The following is a 27,203-nucleotide window of genomic DNA, read 5'->3' as shown; positions in this document are numbered from 1 at the left end:
CCCCTAATAGATGACATACTGGCTTTGTTGGGAAAAGCGAGATGTTTACCACCCTGGACTTGAGATTCGGTGGCATACTTGGACGATATTTTAATCTTCTCACGAACGCCTGAGGATCACTTTGCACATTTGACGGAGGTATATGAGAGGTTGCGCCAACACCAACTTAAAATAAAGTTACCCAAATGTTAGTTTCTTAAGAAGGAGACCAAGTATTTTGGGTTTGTGATTGATTAGGCTGGAATAAGGCCGGACATAGACAAGGTGAAGGTTATCCGGTCTGTACCTGAGCCGAAAACTGTACGCCAAGTGCGAGGGTTGATTGGAATGATCGGCTATTATCGATTTATACCTGCATTTAGCCGACTGGCCGCCCCATTAATAGCGTTAACAAAAACGCACGCCTGTTATAAGTGGACCCCAGAATATCATATGCTATACCGTTGTTGGCGTATCGGGAGAAGGAAGGTCCCGTGTCTGGCATACCAGAGGAAATTCCGATATATTTCCTGTCACATGTTATCCGAAACTCAACACAGGTGGTCAGTGATTTAGAAAGACGCTTTTGCGATTGTATATGCGATACAAAAGCTAAATTATTATTTGAGTTGGGCTGAATTTGTGGTAAAAACTGACCACAAACCGTTGAAATGTTTATTTGAGGCAGATTGGACGAACAAGAAAATCCAACTGTGGGCACTCAAGCTATCCGGCTATCAGTGCCGAATTGATTGCTTGCAAAGTAAAGAGAATACCTGTGCGGACCTCCTATCCCGGATTCCAGAACAGGGAATCCGAAGCCATCCGATTAGAACCGGAAGTGAATGATAGGACTTTTCAGGTGCGAACGATTATTTCCCACACCATGAAGAAAAGACCGGACTGGAGTGAGACAGATGTAACTGAAGCTGAGCCTATAGTAAACCGACATTGGGTCGAAATAATTTAAGCCGGTCAAGAAGATAAGGAATTAGCAGAGTTGAGAGCTCGGGTGAAGGAAGGTCGAACCCAAAAATACATCCTCCACTACGATAAGCTGTATTATATTGCTGGTCGAGACGGAGAAATTGGATTAAAGATGGTGGTACCAGCCCGCCTCCGGAGAGAAGTCCTGGATCAAGCCCATGAGAAGGCGGGGCACTTAGGAATCGAAAAGACGTATCAGTTGATATTTATTCGCCAGGACTGGTCAAGGATGTTGTAGAATAGGTAAATAGATGCGTAACATGTCAGACTCACAGTAGATACCACCCGCTTGCTCCAGTGACGGAAACACAGGTTCTGCAGTATCCCTTCCAGAAAGTGAGTTTGGACATCTCCGGACCCTACTCCTTGACAGTGCGTGGTAATCAATACATCGTGAGCATAGTGAACTGGCTTACTAACTGGCCAGAGGCTTATGCAGTGCTAGATAAGACTTCCCAGTCGGTGGCCGGTGTAATCCTAGGTGAGATTTATCCGACGTATGGGTTACCAGAGCAATTAGTTACCGACAATGGCGCAGAGAATATGAATCGGATTATGAAGGAAGTACTCGACGGGCTGGGTGTCCAGCATGTGTTGACCTCCCCTTATCACCCCAGAGTAACTCCAAGGTCGAGTGATTCCACAAGACCCTGATAGATATCATTGGTTAGCTTGTGACTGGTAATCCGGCGGAATGGGATCGGTTTCTCACACAAGCCTTAGCAGCAGCGAGGTGCACGATGAATGAAACATCGGAATTCTCACTATTTGAATTAGTGTTTTGAAAGGGTGTGGTGCTCCCGATTGATAATCTTTTAAGCCGCGTAGGAAGTATTTGGGGGGGGGCAGAAAAATATTGTTGGAACAGCAACATCAGAAATTTGTCGAGGCAAGGAACCGTATTAAGCAAGCATAAAAGAAACGGAATGCTCGACTGAACAAAGATAAAACGGAAATGGAATTCAAGGTAAGAGACCCTGTGTATTATAAGGTACAAACTCGAGAGGGAAAGCTGGATAAGCGTTGGACTCCTTACTATCGAATAGTGGAGCAGACTGGCCCTCTTTCACTTATAATCTGGACCAGGTAGCTGGGAAAATAAAAAGAGTACACGACAATGATCTGAAGTTGGCAGAATTGGAATATGATGTAAAACACGCCCCGCGAATATCGGGGAGACGTCCCCGTAAGACTATCTTGGTTGCAGCCCAGGAAATGGAAAATTCCGATGAGGAGGGAGAGTCCGTTCAATTCGACGTAAATGTTATGAGAACGCTAATAAATTTGAATAATAAAACGGCGATCCGAGACCCCCGGGGACTGCAAGAGGCCAGAAATCGGCGCCAATCTGGGCGGATTTCCGAACTGAGAACTACGGAGGGCGTTGGCGTTGGAGACGACCCTAGAGAGGGGACGAATGCGGGCAGTGAAATTCTGTCGGAGGGTTCGAGTAGAACCTGGGGGGAAGAAGACCAAATCTCTCTATCCGTATTGAAAGAACGGTTTACACCGCGACCGAGAGGGGCCCGGGAACCGCCTCTAAAAGACAGATTAAGGTGAGCGACGGCCAGAAGGGGAGAAATCTGTTGCCATCTTTTTTTAACTTGAGTTAGATCAACTTCGTTTTTATTTTTCGAATAGAGAGCAGTCCTCCTAGTGGGAAATTACAAATATTGAGTTTGTATGAGTTGATCTAACAATATATATATATATATATATATATATATATATATATATATATATATATATATATATATATATATATATATATATATATAATTGAACGGAGAGAGATTGGGGAAATATTAATTTAAGAATTGAATTTGGTTTTCTTGAAAATTTAACTATTTGTTTTTGTTTTTTTCTCTCTCCTTCTTTTCTCTGCTCTTCCTCCTCAATCGGAAAGGTAATGTTTTTCTTATGAAATAGATTGTCGAGAATTGGACTTTTGAAAATTTTGAGAGTTGAAATGATTTTTGGAAAAAATTTATTTTTGTTACCTCAGTCTTGAAGGATTACATAATAAACAGAACATATTTTAGTCGGGTACAGTTAAAAATAATTGGAAGCATTCATTCCGGCAATTAAATTGATTTTTGGAAGAATTAATATTTTGTCTCAGTCAGACAGGATTTCTAAATTGCGAAATAATGGCTAAGAGACCGCGTTCTGAATGATTGGAACTAATTATTGGCATCACTGAGTGAAGTTTGGTACATTCAACTTAACACAAAAAGCGACTTAATTATTTTTTTACTTTGCTTTGCGAGGGCCGCTAAAACATTACGCATTTTAGAAAAAAAAATAGTAATAAGAGGCTGGTAGCGGGGAGGGAGTCGTGTGTCGTCGTAATGATCGTCAGGTGGCCATCGGTTTTGGATCCGGCCGGGAGTGACCTGATACCAATAGCAATGCCTCCACCCTTCATAGGCCCTGTATTCATTCATAGCTGTTGTGAACGGGAATCGGATGGAGAAATAGGTGTACTATGAAGATATGTATACAACGCTTGGTAAGGTATGTTGCTGATAATGGTTGTATGGTGCTGAAGAGGGCGAATGTGGGAAAATAGCAAGGTGATGAGCATCTCGAGGCTGATTGCACAGATGGCGGGAGAGAGACTGGTTCGAGCCCGCCTGTGATTCTGGAAAATGTTGCTGCTGGTGTTAACGAAAACGATGTGCAACCCGAAGACCTCCCTGATGCTGAAATCACAAAGGAACTTAAGACGAATTGAATATCTTATTTTCTTTTCTTTTCTTTTCTCTCTGTTTTACCAAAATTCTTTCACGGCGCTGAGCTGAGAACCGTCGAAAGAAATCAGAACGATACCTTGAATGAGTGTCTATTGAGGTGAGAAGAAATCCTCAGTGAAAGAAATTCTTACAAGATGCTTATAAAGAAGACTTGAACTGTAAAATGAAAGGTGAAGGTTCAACTACGACGGTATAAGGGTAGAAAGATTCCCCTAGCTCAAAAGCGGATCCTTGTAGAACCCTGATTAGGGCTGCATAGTATTTATTACGAGACTGTGCTATTGATGGCAGCGAAGTGAAAAAAAATCCTCTAAATTGTGACTGTAACTCTGTGAAAAAAAATTGTTTTAACTATGATTGAATTGATGAAAAAAATTGAAAATGGGAATAACTCTTATGTAACCCTGTAAAACGAAAGGGGACAAAACTTTAAAACAAGGAAGGTAACTCTTATGAGCTAATTGACGGACTTGTTGCATTTTATTGAGTGACAATTTTTAAACTATGAGTATCTTATCTTCGAATTTTTTTTTTACACAGTGATAACCACTTATCAAGGCCCGGAAGCCACTCAGGGATAAGGGTTATTGCAAGTACATTACGTTAGTGTGGTGATTTGATGAAGTGTTTACTTAAGGTGGCGGTTCATTATGAATTTGTTGACATTGGACTTGAACACATCCAAGTTGTAGTCCGGTGGGAAGCAGGCAAACGGAACAGAGTTCTTCAGGCGTGCAGTTCTAAGAAAGAATCTTTGTTCATGGAATCCACGTTTTGATTTAGGCACAGATAAAGAGTGGGGAAAATTTTTCACAGTGGATTCGGCTAGACGGATGTTTTCGTGAAAGATTGGCAAGGGGGGACCAGAGATTGGAGTTCAGACGAGCATCTGCCATGGAAATAACGATAAAACAAGGATAGGCTCGCAACATCTCTTCTGTGGGAGAGAGGTTGCAGGGTAGAGAAAAGGGCATCCTCCACTAAGCCACGAAGTCTATTTTGTACTCTGTCAAGGCAGGATAGGCTGTTTTTTGCAGCTCCTGTCCAGATATGGCAACAGTATTCCATCCTTGGACGTACTTGGCTTTTATATAGATAGAGAATTGCATCAGTAGTGAGATATCTTCTGGGGCGGTAGAAGGATTCCACCATCTTTCCAGCGACCTTGGCAACAGACTTGATGTACGTGTTTCATTTCAGATCAGGAGTTAAGGTCAAACCCAGAAGCTTGTCAAAACACGGGGCCTAACCCAGACGAGAGCCATCCATCAAAATTGATGCAAGCTGGGGATCAGAGCGTTGATGATGTAAGGATAGGAATTTGGTTTTGGATGCATTTAACATAACCAGCCACGTCTTCCCCCACTGAATCACGTGCTCGAGATCAGAGGAGAGAGAATCAGAGAGAACTTTGTCATTTACAGCCTTTGATGTGTTGCCGTAGATGGTCGTGCCATCAGCATAGATGTCAACGAATGATTTAAGTATGTGTTTAGGGAGGTCATTTATGTAGATCAGGAAGAGAGTTGGGCCCAGGATTGACCCCTGAGGGACTCCAGCATTTATATTGCAGGCCTCCGATTTTTGTCCATCTACCACTACTCTTATCAGCCTATCGGAGAGAAATGATTCAATGATTAAGAAAACATTTACAGTTATACCGTAGCTGGAAATCTTGTGAAGAAGACCCTTATGCCATACTTTGTCGAAGGCCTTTGATATGTAAAGAACAATTGGCCTAGAAAGGAAGCCTTTGTCAAGAGATTCACTAATCTTGTGGGATATAACCGTCAGCACATCTGCGGTAGAACTTGCAGAGCGGAAACCATATTGTGTGTCACTAAGAAGGTTATTCCTGCTGAGGTGGTTGACTTTTTCTCTATTTAATATGGATTCCAGTAACTTACTCATAACACATAGGAGACTTATTGGTCTGTACTGAGAGGGAGATGACTTATCACCTGAATTCTTAAATACAGGGCAAACTGATGAGGTCTTCCAGGGAGTCGGAACGCACTTCTCCTTAAGGCAGCGCTTAAACAGTTTCGTAAGTATGGGAGCAAGTTCTGGTTGAAGCTTTTTTAACACTATAATTGGGATGCCATCAGGGCCAGTTGCTTTACTGGAATCTAGGTTCTTGATTAGCTTGGCGACCTCATGCACGGATATTTGTATGTTACTTTGCTTGTTCTGTGTTATTCGAGGAAATATGGGGAGTTGATGGCCTTCGTCGCCTAGGGTAGAATTAGTTGCAAAGTTCTTTGCAAATAGTTTTTCCTTGTCTGACGCTGACGAGATGACCTCTGGTCCATTCATAATAGTTGGGATAGAACGCACACTTCTGTTCAGGATCCTATTTGTTATTTGCCAAAACTGGTTGGAACCAAGCCGCGTATCAGCTACCTTGGATTTAACAGACTGTGAATTATGTGAATTGAACAAAAAAGAATATACAAACAAAGAAAAAAAAACTGTATTAGCCCTGACGAACTTTGAACTTTAACATTTTTTATGATCTCATGAAATTTTTTTGAATTGACTTTCTTATTGACTTTTGAATGAAAAAGGAGGAAAAACCATATTAAAGGGTTGATATTGGATTGTATCTATGTTATCTTTTTGACGGGTAATTTTAGGATGTAGAGAGGGGTCTGTGAAAAAAAATCTGACCGCGAACAATGAAAAGCGATGGAGTGGTGTGTTGAGGAATTAGACTCCATTCGTTCTCCGAAGCAATATAGTCAAATAGGGGCGAATGTGACGTAATCCTTCATTGTAGCGCTTTAGATCCCCTTAGAGGCCCGAGGAGGGTTGAATAGCTCTGCTAAGATTACTTCTAACCGATCCCGGGTAACAGCAGGTGCTCCGAGAAATAGGGTGGATGAATATAGATATATTTTAATTCATTGTCAAAATAGATATATTTGCATTTTGGTTGGAAAATCCTGAGATATTATGTTATTTGGCAAAAACTAAACAACAGGAAATGTGAGGATGTTAGAAGAGCATATTGTACTGATTGAGTGATGAGTGTTGAACTCAAGGTTATAGGATTTTAATCTTGAATTGAATCTTAGATCGCGGTTGAATCGCACACCCGAAGTTTGAGTTTAACGTGATTTGATTGACTGGGGAGATTTCCACCCCACCAACATCGGGTCGATACGCTCGAAAATTAGTCAGATTGCTTTTAGATTTCGGGGAGAACAGACCGTGTGGAGACCGCTGTTCCTTGAAGACGCCCTTCTCCTCCGCCCGTCTGACGCTGTCTGTGAAGAGATTTGAGACTTTGAAAATTACTAAGAACTGACGATATTTGTAAAAGTTTATTGTACATAAGTTTGGTAAATAATTCTGTAGAATAGAATTCATGTGTCTGTTTTTTTCTTTCTGTATGCGACTTCCATATTCGCTTTCAGCATACAGGATTAAATGTAACAACCCTCAGAGAAGGTCTAGACGATACGAGTGTGGGGTTATACCGGTACCATGTAACCCAGTACTACCCTACCTCATTGTCGAGTCACCGACGACTAAACTGGTTCCCCCGCCAGATTTGTTTGTTAAGGAGGGTGGCTAGTCTCGCTGTGTATATTATAACTCTGAAGATATAACATATACATATACAGCATAACGACTAACTATTATGTAAAACAAAATGCGATATCAACAAAAAAGAATAAATTTTGATATTAAACAACTTCCCTGCATAAACGAGCATAGGAAAATTAACTACAATATTTATTACTTACACAGGTCTTCAATGTTGCATGTAACTAAAAACACACACAACTAGAATAAAACACCAACATTTACAAACAATTCCTTCTTCTTTTGTACATTTTAAATATATATATATATATATATATATATATATATACATATATGTTTACAAGGTAGTCACCATTTATCAAGGCCCGGAAGCCACTCGGGGATAAGGGTTGTTTTGTGTACAGTACATTAGTGTTGGAGATTTGATAAAGTGTATTACGTAAGGGGGCGGTTCATCAGGAAAAATATTATTATCATTATTATTATTATTATTATTATTATTATTATTATTAATATTAATATCATTATGTATTAATTTATGTATTTATCTCCTTACAACGACTGACTTATTCCTGCATTGACAAGCTTTAAAGCACACCATTTATCAGTTAAACAATGATTGGTTGTTTTTGTTTTACGGCATATAAACCGTTTCCAAGTTATTTAATTCCGAATCCAGTGATTTTGAAGAGCATATTTTAATATATATTTGCTTTTTTTTTGTTTTTTTTAAGTCGGTTTCTATTAAACTCATAGTTGGGACCCTAACAAGTACTACCAGTCTGGGTCAGAGTGGACCTGGGTGCAGTGGGAATTAGAGGGTGGCTCCACACTCCGGAAAGACAGCAAGCTGGGGGCCTCACTATCGGATATAGTTTAAGGTCATATCCAGGACCAGTTAAACAATGATTCCACCAAACTACGACATACTTCCTATATATATATATATATATATATATATATATATATATATATATATATATGTGTGTGTGTGTGTGTGTGTGTGTGTGTGTGTGTGTCTGTGTCTGTGTCTGTGTCTTAAAAAGTTTTAAAAGTGATGCCTCCTATTTTGAAAATTGCATTGTAATGATAAATGAACGAATGCATTCGTGACCTGAAATGTTTATCTCTCTGTTACAGATATTGATTGTGAGACTCTCCGAATGCAACCCTTGTCATGAACGTGTGTCAGAAGCAGAGATGGAACAAAAAGAGTCCTTCGTTTAAAATGTACCACTCTTTCATTTGTAACCTTTCAATTATTTGAGCGAAAATAATAAGAGGTCTTTATTTAGAACGATCCACGATTGACAAATTTCATTCGCAATCGCAACATCTGTAGAGGAAGAGTACCTATTTATTGTATCATGTGTTAATCATTCCAAATTTAATTGTCTATTCTTCTATTCATAATAACTGATCCAGCGACCCGCCGTCGCAGTATAAATTATTATTATTATTATTATTATTAGTATTAGTATTATTATTATTAGTAGTATTATTATTATTATAAAATCTGAAATAGTCGATCTTTCTTGCAGTAATAGTTTATTGCCATTTTAATACATCCAATGAAAACGAAATAGGCAATATACACTGGTTCTACTTCTTCTTCTTCTTAATAATAATAATAATAATAATAATAATAATAATAATAATAATAAAAGAAGAAGTAGAACAAGTGTATATTGGCTATTTCGTTTTCATTGGATGTTTTAAAATGGCAATAAACTATTACTGCAAGAAAGATCGACTATTTCAGATTTTATAATAATAATAATAATAATAATAATAATAGTAATAATAATAATAATAATAATAATAATAATAATAATAATAATAATCTTTTGATCCTTGTCTCGGCTAGCCACTGCTAATACAGATACTACGCTATAATCACAGCCCAAAAGGTCATAGCATTACATATATAGAAAGAGAGAGAAAGAGATAGATAAATTAATAGATGAACAGAAAACATAACACATTTATTGTCGCATGTTTTTCAGATGCCAGTGTTCCACCAAAACATTGTCAATCTGAAGAACAACGATGAACAATACAAATTAAATAATATAAGCATCTTAAATATACTGTATATGCCCTTTTTGCTAGATTTTATAATCGTCTTATAAATAATAATGTTATGTTAATCTGATGGATTCCAACGTTATGAATCTTTATTTTCTGCAGAAAATATTCTGAACAACTTGTATGGCTTTTCTGTCTGCGCTTAATCAATAAACGTTATCTGTACGGACGGAATTCTTAGTTTGCCTCATGGAAAAGGTTCGTAAAATTGCATTTGAAAAACAACAGATATGAACGTCTCAATGCGAAGCCTCGTTGTTTTAGGTTTAAACGCTTGTTAAGATATTCAAATTTTTAGTAATGTATTTAATGTGTTTTCGTTTACTTCTCAAACTTATCATCATAAGCGCGTACAAATTAGTATCACAATAACAAGCATGACGTGTTAGGGTTAGCATGAGGTGCAGTAACAAATTAATAATAAAACGCCACTTGTATGTGTGTGTGTGTATTTTCACGCGTTAACGCAGATTTACTTAATCAAATATCGATGCCTCCGTCCAGTCTCGAAAGACAAAGGATGTTCCCTGTAGGGGCATCTGCGCGTGTAATTGTGAGGCAAGGGTTCCCAAGCTACACCTCTCCTAAATCGGCACTGTTTGAGTCCAGTGGCAAGGTGAAAACAATGCTGAGATAAGCGGAGAGCACATACAGCACCTGGAAGTTCCAAGTGGTCACCCATCTCATACTGGCCAGGCTCATCGTTGCTTAACTTCGTTTATATGACGGGAACCGGTGTGTCAAACGGTATTATTCCGTATAATAATAATAATAATAATAATAATAATAATAATAATAATAATAATAATAATAATAATAAATATGATATTTACTAATTATGAAATATATGTTTACATGAAATTCAATTGCATAAAAATAATATTTAAGAAGTTTACGCATGGTACTTCTTCACACTTTTCAATATTATATAGATTTTTAAGCTGGCACTACATGCATCGAATCAAGATCAGCAACAATTCACTACTAGCCTAGCGGACCTTGTTTGAAAGAACTTGAAAATTAAAATTTGCACTTTGAAGTAAAAAAAAGTCTAACCCGAATTTAGAGTCTCATAATCGAAGCTTGATTCGTGATAATTGTCTTCTCTTGCGCTAACAACTTTCAAAGGTTAAACACGAATTTTCGCTCTTTTTGCTTAGGGATGCCCTATGAGAATGGTTGCAGGGTTGGTTTTTGTTTTAATGTATTACAAGGGTAATATGCTAATATACAAAAGTATATGTGAAAATCTTTCGAGGGGTACAGAATTTAATGATGGCTACATATAGATCAATATACATAATGATTATTTAAAAAATAAAAAATGAAAATAAAGGCCAGCTTACCCGGTTTCGATCCTCGCTCAACAGAGCCAAATCGAGGACAATACGATTAAAAAAAATAAAATAATAAAATAAATAAATAAAGCCCTGAATATGGCAAGGGAAAGAAGAAAAAATATCAAAAATAAACAGGGGAAACAAAATTACATAGAGACCAAATTAAGTCCAAGAAGATTTTCTTTTTGCTTGCAAAGAGAAGGTCTCATCGACTTAATATAAATAGTCTCTAGAATTTTTAAATGATATGGAGAGTGCGACCTGCTCAAAATAGTGAACATGTCGACACTGAAATTCGTGGCACACGCATGGTTATTTATAAGGTGGTCGCAAATCGCAGAACCATACGTATTATTCAAAACATCCGACGGCGAGAAATTTGCATAACGAATTTTCGAAGGCACATGCTGTTTCAAACGAAAATCTAATCTTTGTTATGTTCGCCCAACATAGTGCGCACTGCAACTACATTTAAATAAATAAATAAATAAGAAAATTATTATGGTGGGGGGGGGAAATAACATCTTTGCGAATAGACGGCAACATAGGCCTGGTTGAAAAAACAACACGAGGATTAGATGCAAAATAACACCGTTGTACCGACACAGAAATTTGCTTGGCAAAACGGTCACTAATGTTGCCCAGCCAAGGTAAACCTAGGTAGACAGGACATCTATTAACCGTGATTACTTTATGTTTATAGAAATTGGAAACCCTCTTATTAATAACAGTTTTAACAAAGTATATGTATATGTCCCTTTTGTCTGCAACCATCTATTCCAGCTCGCGGACTTAAAGTCTGTCGGACACAGTAGAATAAAAGTGATTAAGCAATGCTTGCTTGAAGAAATGCAGGTAGAAGTAGATCGATCCATTACACAAGTTCCATAGCAGCGGCGTGAAAAAGCAATTTTTTTCCTAAACTTTAGATATCATAAGCAATTAGAACGGCAATTAGTTCAAACCCAAAGGATCATTTTGGTATGAGTGCGGAGTCATCCAGATGACAACATTGAGTTATTTCCCTTTCCTAAATCGCATGACAGATTGTCAGTTGAGAGATTCCCTTCTTTTTTCATTTTAGTTCAATCAGTGTAACGTTGCAGTTACAAACAAATGAAAGGAACAAAAATCCAGGTAGGCATTTTTTTTTTCTTTTTTAACAAGATTTATTACCGTTACGTTCCCGTCTCGACACCTCTTAAAAGTCTCTCGCCATCGCCCATCTCGACCGGTATACATTTTTTGGGTTTGTATTACTGTACATGTAGATTCGAAAAAGTTGTAAAAAAAAAAACAAATATATAACAAATTAATGTAACCAAAGGCAAGATAAGTTACTTTTCTACCTAACTGGATATGTTTTAGTGTTTTTATTTAATGTAACATGTTTATTCAGTTCGAAAAACATACAATGTTTATTGATGTATTCAAAAATAAAAAAATGGCGACTGACTCTCTGTTTCACAGAGTAAGTTTGTGAAAAGGAGTTACAAATAAAGACTAGACAAAATACTGTAAGAAACTCACTCAAAATATGTTACCTGACATAGGCTGACATATATTCGGTGAGTTTCTCACAGTATTTTGTCTAGTTTTTTATTTATAACTCATTTTCCCAAACTTACCGTCTCAAAGAGCGAATAGGGCGCCATTTTGAATTTTCCTATACATCGGTAAACACTGTGTGTTTTTCGAGCTGAATAAGCATGTTACATTAAATAAAAAACACTAACAACTTATCCAGTTAGGTAACAACTTTTTCGAATCTATGTTTATGGCAATACAAGCCTCATTTTTCTTCTTTCTTCGGTTATAGGCCGGCCACATACGGCACATTATCGTCTACGACATTATACTCTATTTTCCACTATAATTACCATATCTGTTTCCGTATTGTTAGGCTACACAGCTCTTTATGTACAAGCATCAAATAATGTGGGGTCAAATTACTTTATAGCAAGTCATAGAATCAGGTTCTAGGTTGTCCATTAATGGAAGGAGGGCGATGTGAATGAGTGGGTTAAAATATACAAGTTTCCCATTACAATCGGTGGCGTGTGATTAGTGCTTACCAGAAAATCGAAAAAATAAAATGAGTGTTTCTTCTTTCTTCCGTTTGTATTTTCGATAAAATTCTTGGAAAATTTTATTAAGTTATTTTCTGACTTCAAGATTCGTTTGGAGTCCTTACGAGACATTTAGATGTTGAAACGTTCATCGATGCGCGTAGACTCCTAACAGTTTTTATATAATTTTATTTATTTATATAAACACACACACACACATACCATACATTACAACCATGTAATCCCTACAGCCACCTACCTTGAAAATGCTGCTGTGAAACCTGACATAGTTATATGGAATAAGTCAGAGAGAGTTGCAACCTTGATTGAAGTGAGTGTTCCTAATGATGGCGGTCTTAACCGAGCTGAAAGAGAGAAACAGACCAAATACCAAGGTCTCATGTATGATATGAAAAGAAACTGGAACCTAAAGGGGATATCGATCATACCAGTTATCATATGTGCCACAGGACTTATGAAGAAGAACCTGAAGTCCTACCTAACTAATATTCCTGGTGTAACCAAGTGCAAAAGAGATTCAGACAATTGCACTTAAGGGAACAGCGAGGATACTAAAAAGAGCTCTCGGTTGGTTTCAATAAAAAAGCGGGGCAATGTTGGCAGCTGGTTTGGCTGTCCCATACCCGGCATTACAATCTTCAAAAGAAGAAAAATAAAAAAAATAAATAAAATATATATATATATATATGTATACACACGCACACATACACACACACATATATATATCTATATATATATATATGTATACACACACACACATATATATATATATATATATTTATATATATATATATATATATATATATTAGCGTATGTATGAGTCAACGACCATTCTATCATATTTTTTCTAATGTTCTTCATTCAGCCGTAAGCAACATCTCAACCATGAATAAATGCTCGAGCGATATTTTTTAAATGTCAAGGAGACTAAATGTCACCCTGGGACATAATTGTTCCATCCACTTGAAGTTGTCACAAATGCCACATTATTAACCGGAGCTTTTCTCAATATTTCATATCAAGTTTTATTCATACGTATCTGCAAATCTTTTTAATCTCCGGTTATTCGTATCTGCCTTTCAATTTCTATTACAACACACACAAACACAAACACCCATACACGCACGCACACACGCACACACACACAAACACGGACACACACACCATATATATATATATATATATATATATATATGTATATACATATATATATATATTGCAATTAGGAAGGGAAGACTTATGATTCATGATTGAAAGTAAATTTGTATATATATAAATATTATTACTATCTTCTCGAAAAGACGTTCTACCCCCCACACACCATGATAGTAACGTTATTTACAATTTTGAATGTGGTTGCGGTGCCAACTACTCGAGTCAAACGACATTAAGATTAGATAGACGACTCCAACAACATGTACCCAGTAAAATTCGGAATGGAACCTACCGGGCAATGGATGTTTTTACTAACACATACGGGTCTTCAATTACTGATCATTTATTTAAAAACTCGTCTTGTGCAGCGAACTTTAGCACGGGATCTTTTTCTATTCTGAATCCTTCTCATTCACCATATCACCTTAAGATCTTGCAGACTATTCACGTTCGATTTGGAAAACCTTCCCTTTGCTAGCAAAGGGAATGCCTCCTGGGTTTGAACGTGATTAATCTCTAAGGTATTCGACCATAACGCTGTTTTATTTTAATCGTTTTCCCACTTTTTTTTTCTCTCCGTAAATTGAATAAAACGCAATTTTAATCGCTTTTTCATTCTTTGTTTTAAAAATTCCCTCGATACAGTTTTGAGAAGCGATGGTTGAAACCGGACAGCTGGATCCCCATTTCTCTTTCTTTCCTCTCCTGTTCCCCCTCCCCCCTTTTGGAGAGAAGATTAAAGGAATATATATATATATATATATATATATATATATATATATATATATATATATATGTGTGTGTGTGTGTGTGTATTTATATGTATACAAATTTACTATTAATCATGAATCATAAAAGGCATGCCTTCCTAATTGCAATATTTAAATTTTGTGTCCCTAAAAACATTATGATATATATATATATATATATATATATATATATATATATATATATATATATATATATATATATATGTTTTATCTGAGAATCATACAATATTGAGAGCTCGGATTTTCCTACACAGGGTTTCATAGACAGTATACAGTTATAAAGCGATTATCCGACTTCAAAACTTGTAATCCCCTATTTGTATATACAGTTATAATGATAGAAACACTAAATTCCATTTAACAATTGGTGGTTACACGTTTTAAAATAAGTTTAACGCCTCTCAATGATATATTACTTATGTAACCCACGCTATGCGAACCTAATCGTTAAAAATTCTATAATATGCAAATAAAAGAAATATTACATACTCCCTTATTTATTGAAGTGGAACCTTTGTTTTAGTTTGTCCACATCACATATACTTCTCTTTCTCTTTCCCTCTCTCTCTCTCTCTCTCTCTCTCTCTCTCTGTCTCTCTCTTTGTCTCTGTCTCTCTCTTTATATATATATATATATATATATATATATATATATATATATATATATATATTGCGTTTCTGGATTTTTTTAGATGAGTATGGGTTATTCGTATTTTGTTGATTATTTGAACTAGTGTTCACATTTTGAGTCTTATTTTAACGTTTTTTCGGTCAATGTAACCTTCGACCTTCTTCAGGCGTATCTTGTTGAACTCGGAAATGTTTCTGTCGAAGTCGGCAATTCCGACGAAATTTCGGACGCAAAACGTTCACTTCACGTGGGGTAACATGTTCTCGTTTCGTCAACCATTATTGGACAGATGATCTAAGTAATTCGCAAGGCACCGTGGCGCAGTTGTTAGAGTACTTTGAATAATCAATTTTAAAAATGATATTCTAAAGGTTGAAGGTTTAGCTCCACGTGTGGCTAAACGAAAACTACAATTGTGAATTACTTTGGACCTCTTTTTAGTTATGTCTGACGGAATGAGAACATGCTAGCCCCATGAAATAAATAAAGGTTTCCGTTCAAATTCACTAGTTCATTTTCTACAATGTTTCTGTTAATGTAACGTTCTGGTTTTCTTCAAGTGTAGTTTGTTGAACTTTGGAATGTTTCAGTCGAACACGGTGATTTGGACAGAATTTCGAACGGACCACTTTATTTACTCCACGGGCTTGCATGCTCTAATTCCGTGTGAACCCTTGACTCAGTGGTATAAGTATCTGAAAAATTAATTATAAAATTGGTATTCATCTGAAAATTAAAGAGTGTGGGCGATCGAAAAATACAATTGCAAATTACTTCTGTCCTCTTTCCGGCCGTTTGTGTATGGCTAGAAAAAAATTGGAGGTGGAAGAGAACTCAACTAAATGACAACAATATATTCGTGCTATAATTTTCTTTTCAACAAACTAGTAAACTTTAAAGAATTGTCATAAAAGTCCTTAATGCAGAAAAATAGGTTGAATCTTCTTAGAAAGTTAACCAAAATTGATCTAAATCGGTACCAAGGACTGCGTTCAAGGCTTCCCTTAAGATACCCATTCGATAAGTATGCATGAAATGCTCGATTCGCTGAAAAAAGCAGCACTCTTAACATGACTATGAGGTTCATAAACCCCCAATGAAACAAACGACCTACTTTTTAAGGTAACATCAAAAACGCACAACCGTTCCTCATGATCCATATAGCATTGATTTAACGACGCATCTGAAGACCTATTAACTAGCCAAGAAACTCCTCTTAATGGGGAATTGAAGTACACCGAGTAAGCGCAATATCTTCTAAATAGCGCACCCAAATAGTTACCTGAAATGATATGGGTTTCTTGCAAGCAACAAATATCTACTTTAGGTGCTGTAGATCCAGACTGAAATGATGCTTTTGCGAGTCGGTCCTTAGCACCTGGACACTAAAGGTATCAGACTTGAAGTCATTGATGTTTCCTTGGGGTTGGCAATCGGAAACGAATATCGCCGTTGTTCGCGTGTTGACCGCTTTCGTGATGGAATAGGTACCCATTTGAATGTCAATGAGTTCATTAGTAGAAAACACACCGACATGCAATCGATATATTAGCTTTGCTATCCTATACAGGGAATGGTGCATTTTTACCGGGACCCGCCCAACACAACATTTCCTTAAGTTACGGATGGCAGTATCTTTGAAGATAGCTAAAGGCGAATAAAGTTCAAATGCTTTGTTTGCATCTAACATCAACCATGATATTTCGCCTCCTCCTATTTTTTCAAATAACAGTTAGAATACGTTTGGCGTTTAGGAAATGTCTGGAGTTATGTATTGGTTTTCCGGCCCCATCCCAGAAATCTATGATTTCAAACAAGTTGACTCCATCAAAATAGATTATTGATTGGAGGCGGGGGTCAGTGATGTTAGAAATTTTCTTTGTCAGGGATGTAGAGATATTTTCTTCTTTTTCAGAGATAGACTTCTGTGTCTTTTAAGGTGTGTATGGTTTCCAGTGTCCATAGGGGTGTGTGGAGCAGGTAAGAATTTTGCGGGGGATGTAGGAAGTTATTATAGGCACAGAAGTAGAAGGTACAGCGGAATGGGTGTATTCTTTTTAATGGGATTAAGAGGAATCATTTCGGTTGTATCAGGGGAACGGGAGATATGACAGGAGGAGGCATACTGTTTGCTGGTGAACGGGATTTGGATTTCGTCGGAGACTGGGTCTTGATGGTTGGAGTTGAATTAATGTCTTGTTTGGGGCTATTTTTAGGAGAAGGGGGTTGAGTTTTGCTGTGGGATATTGTGATGATTGCTATTTGTGCGTCTAATTCGTTTTTGAGATTAACTATCTCGACAAATGAGGTTTTGTCATGGGCATTATTAACATGGCCTTTTCCCTCATTTGCTCAAAACTCATGCCAGGCCAGCGGTTTTCTTTTCGGGGACAATTGGTCAATGTTCTCATTGGGGGTTTTCTTTAGGATTGTCATCCTTATCTATTTCTTTTGAGAAAGGTTTGGGTTCTTTAACTGACGCTTTAACAGACAACTGAATCCGTAGATGTTGTCCTATGCTCCATTTGAGGTTAGTTATGGAAACAATTCGACGGGAGGTGGCCAATCTCGACACAGTTCCAGTAGGCTGGCCGCTTGCCTGCTATAATAAATCGAGGAAGAATAGAATGTGCATGAAATTTTCTTTGTCACGAGGGATGTTAAACGACCATCTTCCATAGAATTCATCACAATGGCCGGAAAAAAATCTCTCCGAATTTTAAGAGTACAGCACTGATATGTCCTCCTTCGAAATAGTCATTCTCCTTTTTCCCAATGTATTCAGATCGTGTTATGTAATTTATCGTAATAATCTCTATTTTTTTAGATATTGGCGGGCACTCTTCTATTGTATCGAACAAAGTTTTCCAAGTGTTGTACCGTTTACATTTTCCATGACTCAACTGTTGAACCCTTTATATTTTATAACACTTTGCGGACAATAACCTGCTGTTGCCAGTAAATTGATGATTATTTCCGTAGATGTGTTTATCACTATTTTGTGTCTTGCGATCTACGGCAAAACATTAAACATTTCCTTTGAAACTCATCCAATTTTTGTAAGTTAACAATTAGTCCTGATTCAGTGACGAAAGTAAGGCATTGTTTATCCCTTTCTACAAATACAGTAACATTGTTCTCAACTTTCGGTGGTTTTCTCCAGTTATTGCTTGAAGCGGAAGATGTAGCATATTCCGACTCCTTTTTCATATGGTCTATTTCAATTGGCGTTTTGCTAGCTGAAACTGCCATAGCGGAAAAGTTAAAAAAACGTTTGTAATAAGAAATTCAACAAAACTGTTAAGAAAAATAACATTAACAAAAAAAAAAAAAGAACGGTGTAAAACAAAAAAAATCCAGCGTCGAAATGGCAATTACAACAACAGCAACAACAACAACAACACCAACAACTAACGATAATAATAACAACAGCAATAACAATAAATACCGCCATAAAGTTCAAACAATAACAAACAATAATTTCCAATTTTGGCCAGTATTTTGAGATCTAGTCACTTTAGGCGGCAAACCGTTTATAACGCGCTTTGCTTTATCTGGATTATTTCGATTTCTGTACGCATGCGTGTTATGCTCCAGAACGTTTTGGTCGATGTAACATTCGAGTTTCTTCCGTTTAATCTGATCGAACTCGAGCATTTTTCTCTCAAACCGAATAATCTTTACGGTACTTCGAACGGAATCCTATTTTTAAACCACCGTAGTAGCATGCACTCGTTCCGTCAGTCATGACTGGTAGAAGTCTTAACTAATTCGCAATTGTATTATTAGTATCACCAGTACTGAAAATTGAATCTTCAACCTGAATATAGTGTAGCTATGAACTAAACATTGTATACTGTATAATAGGTTAGGTTATGGATCATTGGATTTTGTTCCGATTCAGTGCAGTTCAACAGAGTTCAACAAAAATAATCTAGAGTTCGACAGGATTCACTTAATGAAGTTCGGAAGTTATATTTGCGAAACATTTTGTAATTTAACATTCAAGATGAGAAAATTAGTCCGACTATTCCAAACAATACACTTTGTAAATGTTCATTCAAAAAAAGTCTGAAAATATATATAAAGATGCTATAAATTGAAAGTTATTTCCCGTATCGCTGTCATGTTTATTTGTTTTTTCCACTTATTTCTAAAACTATAATCTCATTTTGTGCGAAATGACTAAAACATTTTTATAATATGCGCTTGTTTGATTAGATTATGCTATCTGCGATTTTGATAACCAGGCTTATATTGCATTACCAAATTAAAAAGAATGCTTCACGATTTAACCGATAAGGTGTCCAAATGCAAACAGGCTTGATTTATTTCTGGCGCCAATAACAAATCCACCCGGGAATTGAATTCGCGTCTATTTTACTTGATCAGATTATGAATCGAAATATGAAATTCCATCGACACTGGTTGTGGAATTAATTATCTGACTTGGGAATGGCCGTGGTGTGTCAAAACTCTTCCTCGTCGTTACATATACAGAGCAAATAAAACGCAGCTGCACCGAACAGTCTGGTAAGAATGTATTGATCTTCTTAGCGTACGGCCAATTAGTGAAGTTTGCTTACAACTCTTTATGTAAACAATTTTTTGGAGACGAAAACTTACATCAAATGCAGCAAACAAAAAGGAAAAAAAACGCCGTACGCGAGTTTGCCGAATACAATTCTACTTCAGACTGTTATTTTGTATTGTAAAAAAATCAAAGAAAATGAAACGTGAATACAAAATGTTTCTGCCGCTGAATAAAAAAACATTACATCACGAGGCAATTTTACGAGTTTGTGCTGACTACAATATCGGCCTTAGCTACCTTACATGCATTATAATTAAGTATGTTCTGATTCTCTCTTTTTGTTTAGCTTTAAGCAATGCTTACCATATTATAACAAACTAGCGTTAAACAAAAGTTATAGCACATTGAGTTAAAATGCCGTTATGCCAGATTAATATTTGTGCTCATTTTACATTAAATCCTAATCTTTTTCAATCCACATGGATCCCTAAGTGTTAAGCAAACGGAAATCATAATACTTAGTTTGCTGTCTGTTATAATAAAAGAAGACCATACTGTAATTTCAGCCGAATCGGCTCAGTTGTTTCGATAAAAAAGTGGAACAGACCGTCAAAGAGACAGACAGATCAAGAGAAATATAATATACATTATAAACATCTTCGACAACTACATTTAACATTACCATTATTAATGATAATGGTATTACTATAACAACTATTACTACTGCTATTACGACTATATTTATCTAACACAAAAATAATTGATAGGCTTTTATTGGTCAATACATTTTGCATGAAATACTGTTGCCAGGCCGAATGTCTTATAGTGCACAATTATAGTACTAACACTGCTGCTACTGTTTTATAGATATTTCTTCTATATAAAAACGTATATATTAGACATTAATATATATATATATATATATATATATATATATATATACATATTACGCAGTCGCCATTATGGTATATACATCTATGTAACATTTTGAGTATCTACGTATAAATACGGGGTACGCGTGCGTGGGAAGGTGTTCAACACCATCGACAGTTCAGAATAAACGGGACGAATAAACATTTATGAGAAAGTTTTTTTAACGGACTGCCATCTCGAAATTATGTATCCTTTATTTTAATTTTCCGTGGCGCACTCGTCTTGAAAGCGCTGAAAAAAGAACCTTTCCAATTTTGATGCATATGCAGCTAACATAAACTTTAAATATAGTTGTAATGAAAACAGCACGATAAGTTTCCGTCTAGTAATATTTATTATTCAATTAAGATTTCGACTACTTGGCTATCGACGAGCGGAAACGCACAGATTTTATAGTCTTGGATTATGAAGGGAGATAATCATCATTCACAACGTTCTCCCCCACCAAATTCCTCACACATCTGGGAGAAATTCTCTTAAATGTCGTCTCTTTACGAGCTCGCAGTGACCGCCTCGGCAGCCCATGATTTCGGGTCGGTGTACTCAAACAGCTAGGCTCTTCAGTGCGATCCTCTCTGTGAGCACTAAAATACCTTACTCCGAAATGTTTCCTTCTCAGAGGAGCAGACCATTCCGCGTCAGAGTCAGTTGCTGGATGAACACGTTTTCCCGGTGCTAGTCCGTCATCTGTCAGGGATCCAGGTGTTGGCGCATCCCAAGTGTCTAGGGAACCCCGAACGGAGACAGTGTTATTAGATGTCATGTCAGGAGCATTAGCGGCGGTACACAATAGGGATCGTATAGCGTATAATGCGACAGGAAGGAGATTTTCCAACTTTTCAATCGGGCATATGTTATTTGATGCAGCTAATTGAACTGTCTTCCAAATAATGCCGTTATCCGTAGGGTTGTAGGGAGCTGTATGACTTGTGGTTACCTCTTTTCGGTAGAAATTTTCAAATCTGCTTCGACATGAAAGAAGCACCTCAATCCGAATATATATGGGCAGGGGCTCCAAAGACAGCGAATAATGAACGGGCATTGTATAATTACAGTAGCTGATATGTCTGAACAAGGGAAGGCAAAAGGAAACCGTGAATATTCGTCGACAACAGTTAATATATATCAGTTCTTTGTTTCGCTTGGCAGCAGTCCTTTAAAATCAAGATTTAGTCTTTCGAACGATTGTGTTGATTTTATTAAAACGCCAGTTTTGGGTTTATAAAATCGAGGCTTTATTTCAGCATACGTTCGTCAAAAATTTGTAATTGTTTTTACCTCCTTCACCGAGAAAAGCGATTTTTACGCCTCACAGCATGAATCATTCGAGTGATGCCCGGGTAACAGAGATTGTTATGTAGCGTTCGGAGTTCTACCTGGCTTGATGTCGTACATCATACTCTTGACAGTGTATCAGCTGTTAAGTTCTCTCCGCCAGGTCGGTAGCTGACATCGAAAGAGAAACATGATAGTTTAATTCTCCACCTCGCTATTTTCTCAGTCTTTATTCTGCTTGTAGTCTTAGTGTTAAACAAAAAGCAACTGATTTTTGGTCAATAATAAGTTTAAAGTGGAGCCCGATCGGGTAGTGCCGCCATTTTCCTAATGTTTCGACTATAGCGTAGGCTTCCTTTTTAATTGCAGAATGTCTTCGCCCAGCTCGTGAGAGGGACCTTGGAAAAAGGCTACAGGACGATTAGCTTGTTTCAAAGAAGCAGCAATGTCAGTCTGACGCATCCCTTTCAAGAACCAGATGAATATTCAGGTCTGTTGTTGTAATTGCTAATTTCGCATTCTTTTTCAGTCCCTCGAATGCCTTCTCCACTTTTGTTTTTTATCTCCGACTCTATGAATATTTTATTATTATTATTATTAGAAAAACGTCTGCTTTTCACTGTTGCATATTTGGGGTTTCAATTAGGTTTTTGAAAAGTGACGGGAACTGGATTTTTGCTGTCGCCAATCCACAAATGCTTAATGAGGGCATTGAACTGCCAGACGGAATTTGCAAAATTGTTGCAAAAAATCGTGCCTCAGTATTATTTTGAAACAAAGGTTTTCCATTACAGATAATTTAGTGGTTTTATAAGAGACGTCATTTAATAGTAAGTTCACTATACAATAACCACTTACTTGTGCAGACAATGATGCGTTTGTCATTTTTACTTTTCTGGCGGCGGGGACGAAATTCAATTCGCTGATTATTACCAAGCTTTCTTTAATAAAATTTTTTTGAGCTGGCAGTATCGAGCAAAACATTCGAAGATCTCCCACTAATTTTTATTTTACGAGAGTTTTTGCAAGGCAGTCTCGAATGACGGCTAAAGTCATGTATTTTGACGAGTGACTTTGTATCGGTTTTTAGAAGATTTGCATACCTCTAATAAATGACCGATTTTCCACATTTATAACGACAAGTATTTCTGGCAGGGCACGAAACTCGTATTTAGATAAGCCAAAAATAGCAGGGGTCCTTTTTTAAAGCGGCAGTGACCGACTGCACTTGAAACTTCGGACTACCGTCATGAGGGAGGAGCAGTAAGAACAGGTGCGCTTAGCGGGATTGCCAACCGTGTCTGGCTGTAAGTAAGAACTAGACTGCTATATAGCACATTCGACGGTATAGTCTCGCTCGTAAGCTATTCTAAGTGTAAGGGTCTTGTTTTTCAAGAAGACGTTGTCTTACTTGAGCATTACATAAGCCGTTAATGAAGGCGCAAAAAATGTGTTGCTTTTTGGCTTCTAATGCGTCATTGGGCAGAAGTTGCAATCTTTACCCAGTGTCCGAAGGCTCTTAAGACATTGTCCAGTGTTTCGCCTGCTTCGTGTCAGCAAGTTGCGAGTAGGTGTCTAGAAAATATCTCATTTTTTGGGTTTTCTGTATGTAGCGTCCAGTACATCGACTGTTTCTCCGTAGGTAGCGCAATCCGAGATAATTTCGTTGACTGTGTGAGGCATGTAGTGTGTTAGGAGCGCACGGTTATTGATGGGAAATCCCGGTTTTTCTGAATGTAGAACCTGGATAAAGTTTGTATAGGTCCCCCGCCAATGTGTCCAGCACTTGTCTGCTGAATCGCTTTCTGAATCTGTTGTAAATCTCTCCGGTCGCATAAAATGTTCAATTCTTTACTTGAATAAATTGCAACGAAAACAGGACGATAAGTTCCCCTCAAGTAATCTTTATTATTCAATTAAGAATTCGACAAGCGGAACATCTTTTACAGTCTTGGATTATCAAGGGAGGTAATCCCTATTCACAACGAATGTTTTTACTTTCCTTCCACGTTTGCATGTCAGGTCGAGTCGCGCCTCCACGTTTTCCTTGCTAGTTTTTATATCTTGCGAAGTAAACGTCCTCTTAACTTCACTGTTGTAGAAGTAAACGATGTTAACGCGGGGCGAATATAGTGATTACTGAAAATCAACTGCTAATTCGGACGGTCGGTCATTAAACTAATAGGATAATCGACTGTTTTTTGTTTTGTTTCGCTATATCTGACTAGACCTTTCACTTTCTTTCATTTTAATTCAGTTTACGTTCTAACACTTGAGCTCTATATGAGATAAATTGATATCCGAATATTCCAATAAATCCTCTTTGCCTCTTAAATGTTAAGTTAGTAAAAAAGTTGATAACATAAACTTCCTCCGCCTTATTAACTATTTAAATATGTCATGGTGTAACTTTCTTGTGGTCTCACTTAATTGGAACCAAGACTTCATTTAGTCTAGTAAATTATTCTTATTGTGAAAAGTATTCTCATGGCCGGTTGTCCTGACAATCCCTGTACGCTGAGACCTTAGATACTCGAGGATAGTGTCAAGTATGCATTAAAGTTCTTTCCAGTAGGCGTCCAATTTATTAAGATTAGAAACACATATGTTGTTTAAGTAAACAGATACATACAGAAACAAAACGTTCATTAATGTACTGTAGGAAAAATACTGGCTACTTAGTACGATTCATGTTTGAAAGCAAATGAGAAAAGATAATGAACATTAATGGAATTATTTTTTTTGTTTTTTTGCATTTTGCTTTAAATAAGTTTTCGATCAATAGTACATTTAATAATGATGTTATTAATACGCAAAAGTTACGTTAAAATGTAAAATAAAAATACAGACACACGTGAAATGTCATCATTATTTAATTCATAACTGCATATAAAACAGTACCATCCTATCAGTCGTAGTTGCTTTTCATGCCCATATTTTGTTCAAGTTTATATACCGATCAGTTAGCTGTAAGACTTCGGCTGTAATAGCTGTCAAAGTATCTTTGCTATCATTAGCAAGCACAAAAGTATTTCGTCTTTCCTTTCTAGACGATCTTCAGTACACATTCCAACGAGTCGAATTTCGAACTGCTTCGTATGCCCAGATTAGTGCTTATTTATATTACTCCCTTACAACTAATTTCCATATTAATTCCATCATTACAGCGTCCCTAACTTATTGATTATTTCATACACACATTTAAAATAAAATCAGTTATTTACTAAACCAACGCTTTATAAATAAACAAATAAGTTTTCACCATTTTCCTCACTCATGCACTCATAATCATTTCACTTAATACAGACCTTTCAACCCCAGTGCTTAATACATGATCAAAATTAACTAGCTTCTCCTACACAGCCTGAGTAAACAATCCATCACCACACGGCCAGACTAGACTAGTCCACTCTACACGGCCAGACTAAACTAGTCCACTCTATACGGCCAGACTAAACCAGCTCTCCAAACACGGCGAGACACAATTTGATTCAATTATTCCTTTCAATCATGGTAAGAAACAGCTATCTCTCTTTACACGACTTGTTACAACTTTTAATTTTCGACTTTAATCGTTATTAAAAACGCTCTATACTACGACGTAATTTTTTAAATGTCCGACTCGAATCGAAATTTACTTAACGACGTCATTTTCAAAAGGGTCAGATTCTGAATTTATAAACAATTCTCAAAAGATTTCCGGACCGAACTTAAAAAAAAATCCGTCTATCGTCTCGAAATTAAAACATATCCATAATATGACAACCCTAAGGATCAATATTCCAATTTTCACCATGGTCGCGTTATTAATACGTTGCTTGCCGAAATAGTTTGTAAGATGTAAATGTTCCCATCTTGGTTGATAAGTCGTTAAATCGGCTGTAATAGTTAACTTGCAATGGTTGTAAAGTACAATTTACTTTTCTATCACCAGTATTTACTAATTTTATGCAGTTTCGCATTTTCTTCACACAAATACATAACGACACGTCTTAATTATCAAAGTACCACGTTCCGCTTTCTTGTATACATTTTCGCAAGTAATTTTTCTCTTGTTAACGTATTCAACCTTCATATCTTTTATTTTAAGTATGTTTAAGCCTTAACTTTATATTTTTACACCATATTTGTAATAAATAAAATAGTTCCAATATATGTTATTATCTTTTACAGAGTATTTCAGGATAAATTTTAAAAGCTGCAGTTATACATTAAGCTAAATAGTAATATTCCAGTCAAATAGTCGCTTGAACCTCAAAGAAATTGCTAAAAAAGGTTTTTAACTTGCATTATGGGCACGAATAACCTTTTTTTTCAGATTTAAAAAACTTTCCAAAATTATCTTTGGCAAAACGGGTCAACGGTCGCCATGTTTTAGCCTTTCGACCCTGAGGTAAAATGCAATAACGAGCGAAAAAAAATGATACGTAATTAGCAAAATCCCCAATTAGCACATCATAAAAAAATCAAAATCTCGGCTGTGTGGTCTTTTTTGCTAGCTTGCCAATGCATTTCAGAGTTCAAAGAGTATAAATCCAACTTAACTTTGCACTCTGACGTAAAATGCGATAACTAGCGAAAAAAAGACTATACGTAATGAACAAAATTACCAATTTCCGTATCATGAAAGGCTGAAATATCGGTCGTGTCTTCTATTTCGCTAAGTTGCCAAGACCTTTCACAATCCAAACTGTCAAAACCCAACTGAACAATATTAAAATTTCGAGACATATAATTCCTATAATTTTCTAACAAGTATTTCCATCATTCCTGACAATTACCGACAAAAATAAACATTTTTCCTGATAAAAAAAACTTTATTAAATTAGAAATATTTTTCCTGTATGAAACCTCACACAGGACCCACTGCAAGCCAATTTGATGTGGTTTGGTGTTTCAAAGTGTAATGATAGGTAGTTATATGTTTAATAATAAACATTCACCAGAAAATGATTAGCCTCTGCCATGTTTTTCAGACTTTGTCTTCTTTCTTATACAAATATGACTATAAAAAGATATAAAAACAGACAAAGTAGCCTTTTTCAAGGCAACAACTTTCACATTAATTCCTGACATTTAATTTAAAAATCGGCACAAAATAAGTACAATTTAC

The sequence above is a fragment of the Euprymna scolopes genome, chromosome 18, assembly GCF_053919585.1.
Source record: "Euprymna scolopes isolate OS-2025 chromosome 18, ASM5391958v1, whole genome shotgun sequence".
In the NCBI taxonomy this organism is placed as follows: domain Eukaryota; kingdom Metazoa; phylum Mollusca; class Cephalopoda; order Sepiida; family Sepiolidae; genus Euprymna; species Euprymna scolopes.
The sequence above is the reverse complement of the archived record's forward strand: the minus strand, read 5'-3'. Positions refer to the sequence as shown.